This window comes from Pteropus alecto, unplaced genomic scaffold, assembly GCF_000325575.1.
Source record: "Pteropus alecto unplaced genomic scaffold, ASM32557v1 scaffold5, whole genome shotgun sequence".
Classification (NCBI taxonomy): Eukaryota; Metazoa; Chordata; class Mammalia; order Chiroptera; family Pteropodidae; genus Pteropus; species Pteropus alecto.
The window spans coordinates 8,059,714-8,068,367 of NW_006441953.1; the positions used below are offsets into that span (position 1 = coordinate 8,059,714).

At 32.8% G+C, this 8,654-nt stretch overlaps 1 pseudogene; it reads left to right on the forward strand.

The window, feature by feature from the left end:
- The first annotated feature begins 6,926 nt into the window (after window positions 1-6,926).
- On the forward strand, window positions 6,927-7,045 carry LOC112485544 (annotated as a pseudogene).
- The last annotated feature ends 1,609 nt before the right edge of the window (window positions 7,046-8,654 follow it).

Here is an 8,654-nt window from a genome sequence, read left to right on the forward strand (position 1 = left end):
GGTACCATCTCCTTCCAGAGTCCATAAATCCAACTTATTTTCCTTCTCCAGCCTCATATCAGCATGTTTTTGTCAGATTTATACCCAATGATGGTTTTTCAACTTCTCAACCACTCTGAGTTTTTCTTTCTCGAAATCTGTGCATCTATTAGTCTCTCTGTCCTTTGCGTGACCATATCCTCCTCTTCTTTCAGGGCTCAGCTTTGATATCACCTTTTTAGAGAGACTTCTCTGGTCATTGTATACAATATAGATTTCTTCAAACAGTATCTACCTCAAGCACAGGTACCTTTTTCCAATCATATTTGGTGTGGGTCTCAGGTCTGGCTGTGATCCAGGCTCGCAGCTAGGAATAGGACTCCAGATTTAAAATGTTACATTAATGTAGTAAGGTACCTGCGCCTAACTTATGCAAGTATGACTCAGCTTATTGTTTATTATGTATGTGTGGCAGAATGCCACTATTGTTCTCTGACATATATAAAGCCCATGTGGTCCCTTAGCACAGAAGCGCACGCTCCCCACAATAAAGTTGGTCCTTGCTGTTTTATTCTCATGACGGCTCCTCGTGCGTTGAAAAAGTGGGCATCTTACCATCGAAGCCTTCTCTTCTTGATCAGCTGGGCGCTGACATTTGGTAATTGTCTTTATTTATTTGTTTGTTTTCTTTCTATTTCCCTCATTGCACCTTTAGACTTCACTGAACAATTAGGTCTGTTAAGGGAAGGAAAATGTCTCACTAGTCATCCTCTTGACTCCATCACCCAGCAGTGTCCTTGACTTTGTAAGTGCTCAATAAATACTGTGGAATAAATTAATATAGGACTTTTCCAATGTATAATTAGTTAATTAAAACATAATTTAATGTAATTAAAATAACAACATACTTTAATTTTTATAAGAAAGGTATTTTAAAGAATATGTCAGTGAGTGAGCCTTATTTTAAGACAAAAAATATATCATAATACAAATTCCTTTTTAAAATTTTGTCTACTTTATTTTATATTTACTATCTTATCTATCTTTAAATATTCCATGATTCTTATAGTTTCTCAACCCAGTTAAGCTGGGAGGTTTTTGGGGAGGGAATTCATTATTCTTAGGCCTTCATTTTGTTTTGTATAATTTTAATCATGACGATCTTTATCAAATCCATGTTTATTTAAATATTTATTTCCTTTCGCATATGTTGAGATTGAATATGTTGTTTTAATTAGCGGCACTGCTTTCTTGTTGCTAGATGTATTGCTTTGGCATTTGACCAAGAGCAAAACAGAATCAACACAGTGTAATCTATGGCAAGGGAACTGAATCTCACTGTATAATGCCATTTCATTAGCCATAGGCTCAGGGACGGCCTATTCAAAAAAGTATGTATTGTAGCAACTACCACTAGGTACTCCATAACAGTCAGAGTTGCCATTTCTTGTTCTCAGAAGGAACTTTTTTTGTTTGGCCTTGGATCAACTACAACTGAATGACAGTGAAATAAAATAAAGATGGAGGAATAAAAACAACCATTAAAAAACACATTAACAAGTTTCTCTTCTGGATGTTTTATAAGTGAAAAATCAAATGTCTGAGACTCTGTAATGAGAGTTGATTACATCAATGTACAGAAAGAATCAAATGAATCATGCAGTTGCTGTGTAGAGAAAATGACAAATGCCTTTTTGTGAGAACTGACTTAAGGGTAGTTCGTATGTATTTCTGACTAATTTTAGCATGATAAATTATCATTGTACTTTATTCTTACTATTTAACAATTAAGTGCTGATTTTCCTTTCACAGACTTTATATTTATTGAATTCTTTCTATGCTCTAGTTATAATTGGATTTTTTTCCCGAGGGGTCAATAATCTTAGTTACATTATTGTAAAAGGTACAAATACTATATTATAATCTTTAAAAAGGAAATCCTGGATCTGCAATATAAATAATGTTTTTTTAAAAATCAATCCCATATCTATGAACTGTTTGTCTCTCTCTCTCTCTTAGGATATCCTTTGATATCTTCTGAGTGTTGGTTCCAGCTCCCCGCCTCCAATACTCAAATCAATGGATGCTCAAGTCCCTTATATAAAATGGTATAGAACACTGCAGAGTTGGCCCTCTGCATTTGTGGATTCCCAATCATGAATGGAAAATACTGTTGAATCATGGATGCAGATATGAAGGGCCAACTGTGTATTTATTGAAAAAAATCCACGTATAAGTGGACTTGTGCAGTTCAAACCTGTGTTGTTCAAGGGTTAACTGTATTTGCAAATGTGAAAGTTGTGGATTTAACGAAGATTAATAAAGGGAACTTACTTTAAGTTTTTATAGGCATAGAGTACTTTTTTCTTCTTAAAAAAAAAATCTAGGAAAGAAAATAAGGAGATAAATGCCTAGGAAACAAATATCACTTAAGATTCCAGGCTTTAGAAATATAATTGTAGAAACAAAATTATTAAAAATGGCTTGTTGGCAACTCAGCTATGATTTACCACTTGTCTTACGTCATTGTAGTGACATATTGGTAATTGCAATATTTTTTTCAGATGTAAAAGAATCAAACACTTTGGAGTGTTAGTGTAACTGAAAAAACATTTCAGGACAATATGTTTATTACTTATTATTCATTTACGATAGCAATTACAGCCCAAATTTATAAATGTGTAGCTTGCGAAATGACATTTGGACGTAATATGGTGAATTTAAAAAAATACAAAATTTTTTGCTTTATAACACATTCACAATAATTACCAACCTAAGCTATGGCTAGGTGTATACCAATGTCACCTATATGTAAAAAAATACTAGATTTGGGGAATCTTTATGCAATAGATTCAATTTTTATTGAGGTTGGAAATCTTTTTTTGATAAAACATTCATAGTAAAGCAACTATTACTGCAATAGTGATTGTTTTCTTTTAAGTATTGAGCAAAGGGAGAGAATTTGAAGAACTCTGTATTCCTCCTCTCTAGAGATGGCAGTTAATTGTGTAATATTTTGGGGTTCATATTTGTCATGCAATTATATATACACACGCATATTTGTGTAATTATACATATTAATTATAGTGTAATTACATATATTTTAACTTCTCTTTCTCATGTTTATATACATGAAAATATTACAATCACTCTTTTCTTGACTAGACGGTACTTCCAGGCCTCCTAATAAGTGGAAAAAGGAGGAATAATCCACCGTAAGTCAGGTGGAATTTTAAGAAATCTTAGCACTCAATACCATCATCATAGAATGTTAATTGTGAAGCTATTGCATGAGATGCATACCTGCATCATGTATAACTTCTAGAATTCTGCAGTTGCTCACCAACCTTATCTCCACAGACTGACATAAAGACTATACCTCCTACAGTATAAGGACAGATACAATAAATAAAAGTATATAAAATCCTACATAATAGGATTGAGTATCACTGTCAGGTGGTAACTGAGAGACCATGAAAAGTATTTCATGTTTAGTCAAGGTCAGGCCAAGAGGAACTTGTCATTGCCTTTCAATATGTCAAGAAGAGCTTTATGAAGAACTAGACTTTTAAGAAGGGAGTGAAGTCACTAAGTTTGCAGAGAGAGAGAGTATATCAGGTGTAAGGTATGAGGTCATGAAGATGGCTTATTGATATTAGAGTAAGAAGATTAGACGAAGAAGGCAAGAGTAGATTTGTTTCCTAGGAGTGGTGTGCTAATAGAATAATAAGACTTTTCCCTGAACTACTCTGAGCAAAAGAGGCCGTTGAGTGGAAAAATAAGCTCATTAGAGTGTCAAGAATCAAACAGACAAAAGTGTACCTGGTTGGGAGAGAGTCTATTGATACAGTCTAACTCATAGGATTGAAAGGAGGAGAGATATGAAAAGTGGAGAAATATGGGAAAGGTTTTAGAAAAGACCAGAAGGTGCACTATAGTGGGCTGAATACCAAACAAGTAAGGGAAGAGAAAAAGCTCAAGAGCAAAAGATGCACATTCAAATGCTCCTTATGCAAAGAGTGGATAATTCTATTTTTCATCAGAATGTGCATAAACTGATATGATTTGAGTTTGAGGAGCTAATTTTAAAAAACTGTTATAATGTTTCCCTTGTGATTCAGTATAGGCCATGGAGAATTGATAATGCCTCCGGAGGCTGTAATTCTCTTAACTGAGTAAGAATGACCTACCCCAGGGCCATAGCCATTGTCACAGCTAAAACCCATCTGAGGGCCCACTGGCCATTTGGCCCAGTTCTAGGTATTGTGCAGCCATGCTTTTAGGACACAGTTTTCAAAATCATACCAACATTTTTCTGAGGCATAGCAATCATCTAATCTGCCTGCAGAATTGTGTTACTGTGAAAAGTTATGTCCTAAAATCCATAAATTTGTGAGGTTAGAATGAATCATTTTTGATATCCTTTACAAGCTAAAAAGTACTCAGGCCTGTTGACAAAGCAAAGAAATGGTGTCAAAAATAATTTTAAAACCTTTTGACCTATAAGGTTTAAAAGAATTAGGCACAGATTCTTTGCTTTAAGCCTCTTGGTGACAAGAAATATGGTACTCTGCCAGATTGTTTGATTGACAGTAGCGTTTGTAGTTTCAGCTGCTAATACAGTATGCTTCTTGTATATTCCGAGGGGGTAAATATAGAAGACTATTTGTCACCTGGGTTGATGGATTACAAATAAGTGAGACAATGTGGTTAGGGTTCTGAAGCATAAATAAAAAGTCAAAAACCTTATATTATTTACAATATAGTATTTTTATGATTTAAGTTTTGTGGTTCCTCTTACATGATAGAAATGGTTTGGTTTTAAAATAAGCATATTACTCATTTTTAAACACTTCTTTCCATTACGTAGTTATTTGCTACAAGAATGCATCAATTAAGTGTACCAAAACCTGATTAGAATGAAGAACTTATTATATATAGCTGCATTTATTTTTAAATACCATGATTCAAGTATCTTAAAATTTTTCCACTCATAGGACCTATAACTAATGCCATGTTTCTCCACCCAAATAAAACTTGTTGTTTTCGGTACCTAATTAGTATTCGAGCTTGTTCGCACTTATACTTAGAATAGCATTTTTGAATAGTGTTTCTGAAAAATCTTTCTTGGTCAATAGCCCTCTAATAATATTGACTTCTCTTTGTACAACATTTTGCATTTGCTAAAGTGTTACAAGTGGTATAACATAATTTCAAAATGATATCATGAATGGTTCAGTAATTAATATTTTCAAAGAATCGTGCTATTCAAGATGAAAAGATTATTAAGGTGATATTACAGAGTCTTTGGATTGAGAAAAGAAAATTTGCTTTGGAAAGCACATTATCACCTTTCAAGACAAGAAGCAAAATTGGCATTTTTAGCATGCTACTCTTATCTTTATTTGCTGATAAAGAAAGAATCCAGAGTTTTTGAAAACTTTAAATGAAAGGCTATGGTGAGCTTCACATTATCCAATCTTAAAAAAAAGAAAAAAAAAACCCAGAAAAACAACAACAAAAACCATAAATGGATGGGAACAAAATAGAAACAATAGCTTTGACATTTTATTTTAGAACTTAAAAAAATTACTATTCTAAACAAAACAAAACATATGAAGTCTATTTGTTTTGCTCTATATAATTAATACAGTATTATATTGAAGTACATAAAAATGTAAAAGTTCTATGTCTATAGCTTCATGTTACAATGCTATCATTTCAACATGGATAGCTTCTTTTTAAATCAGTTGTTCTTTTCAAATCGGTTGTTCTCTTGTCTATTTTTAAAAATAATTTATATTAAAGGGGAGAGAACACAATTATTATCCAACTCAATTATTGCAACTTGTTGTTTTGTTTAAAGAACTGCGTAGAGGCAAAGCTACCATTTTTCTTGAATCTCCATCATGACATATTTGCTACACAAAACTACTTGCATCTGACTTGTTATTTACTAACAGATAATGGGAGAATTAGGCTTAAAATTTATAAGTAAATTATAATTCAATACTTTGAAATATGCAGTATTTAAAAAATCAGTACTATATAAATGAGAACTCTATGTCAATAATATACACTTGGTAAAATAAAAGTTAAGAATTCTTTAAATGTGATTTTTATCCTCTCTTTGTAAATTATTTTTACGTGCTACAAAAATTCTTTTAGATTCTTGTCTCACAAGCATAGCATCATAATCCAGACAAAAATAGTTAATTTCTACATTACTTGAATATCAGTTTGATTTCTCACCTGTTCAGAGAAATGCTAGATTAATGTACAAGTTTAAGTTGGGTGGCTGACATTAAATATACCATACATCTTGTGAAACTTGAAACCAGAGAGAACGTGTTGTAAGCTGGGATTTCAAGCAAATGGGGCTAACCAATATAGCTAGTGAAACCCAGGTATCAGTTTATTATTCTGTTTTCCAGAAAGAATCATCATTGAATGTTAAAGTGTTAAATATATTGCAGTCCAGTCTGCTCATTTTATGGATGAAGAAATGGAAGTGGGAGGTGAGGAAGTACTGTAATAAAGGTCACATAATAGTAAGTGGGATAACAGGACTCGAGAGCAATGTTGCTTTTACTATACAGCGTGGTTACTAATGGATCAAGATAATTTAACCCAACATTTCCTAGAACCTGTAGTCAAGAATTCCTGATTCATTACACAGAAATGCTACACTTTCTGTTGCTTATAGAAATATACATATATGTATAAGGTGAGGTAGATGGGATAAGGGGGATTAAATATAGGGGGTAGGGGTAGAGTGAAGTAGGTAAAGGTTATCAAATATATGGTAGCTGACGGAAACTGGACTTTGGGTGGTAAACACACAATAGAATATACAGATGTCAAATTATAATGTATATCTGAAAATTATATAATTGTATTAACCAATGTTACCCAAATAAACTTAATTAAAAAAATAAAAAAATAAAGTCTATAGCCATGCCACCCTGAACAAGCCCGATCCCGTCTGATCTCGGAAGCTAAGCAAGGTTGGGCCTGGTTCGTACTTGGATGGGAGACCACCTAGGAAGACCAAGTGCTGTACATACATAATAAAATCGCATCTATTCATTTTTAAGAAATCTCAAATTCACTTTTTTCCCTAAGCTAAGCTTGGGATTCCTTGTTCCTTGCCCTATTGAAACTGTTAGCATGAAGCATTGGTAACAGACCCTGTTTCTGACGGTGACCTGGCATTTTAAAAACTGTTTTTTTATGTGTTAGGACAACTGTCAGAAATTTTCAGGCAATTTTTGAAAGAATCATTGTATGAAGTTTCCCATGTCCGACATTTAGGTTTCTGGTGTAAGAATTATTATATTTTATATTAGATATCTTTAGCAACACAAAAAAGAAAAAAATAAATCATTAATTGAGAAAGCACACGGTGCAGCTCTTTAACAAACACAGAGTCATGCACGACTCAGGAGCCGCCTTAGTATTCGCTCTTGACACATTTGTGTTACTAAAAGTGGAGGGAGTTATGGGACATTTCCAGCTGCATTGAGGCTTTAATTTTTGAGGAGATTGTAGTAGAAAATATTTTCCATCTTATTTTTGTCGATAGGGGATGCCTTAAGAGGATAAAAATTGACAATGTCTCATATTTATACCAAATTATTTGAAAGTACTTAAGCATCATTTAATTGAATGGTTTCCAACAATCTGAAACAACTCTTCTAAGAAATAACAGCAGTAGCCTGGCCACTCTGGAGGTGAAAGCCTACAGAATAGGCTTTTCTAATTAAAGTAAAGATTTAACCATCCAGGAATCTAAGAAATGGGGCAGAAGGCCAATTGTTTGAGGCATAAATCAAAGCCTGAGTGCCCAGTTAGGAAAGGCCTGTTGTTACTACCCATTAATATTAGTGTTTCTTGAAACATGGACAGAAATTCTCATCGCTTTATTCATTTTTTTTTTTTTGCTGAATTAGATGTTAATTATTAAAGTACTATAAAATGCAAAATATTGTTTTACAAATGTAAATTATTATAACTTTAATATGACACACACAAAAAAGAAGGCATTTTCAGGTATAAAGTCTGAAAAAATGAGAATACATTACATAGAATGTTAATAAAGATAGGAATAAAAATTTAAAAAGTCAATCAAGAGTCTTGATGCTAAATTCATTGAGGCCACTATACCCATTATCATTTATGGTGACAATCGCATTATAAACATTGTTTTTATGTGTGAAGACAACTGTCAGAAACTTTCAGGCAATTTTTCAAAGTACCACATATGAAGTTTCCCGTGTCTGACATTTTAGTTTTTGGTGTGAGAATATTTTTAAGAGAACAGAGGACAATTTAATTACTGGATTTTTATTCAAACTAATACGTTTAATATTTTTCACACAAAATCTAAATTCAGAATAATAGATTCATTTTATATCTAATAGGAGCCCAGTAAACAATGTTAAAATTGTGAATAAATCAAAGTTAAAGCAAAAGCAAATCAAAGTAAAACCCAAATTAAGTCCAATTTAAACAAGCATTTATTTATTGCTTCTGGTAAGTACAATTAAAAGTAATAATTCATGTCAATCAATTGAAGCAATCTGACCTATGAACCACTGGTAAATGTATCCAATTTTATGTGAGAGATTCAGGGTTTTATAGACTATCAAAGTAAGACTTAATAAGAAATACAT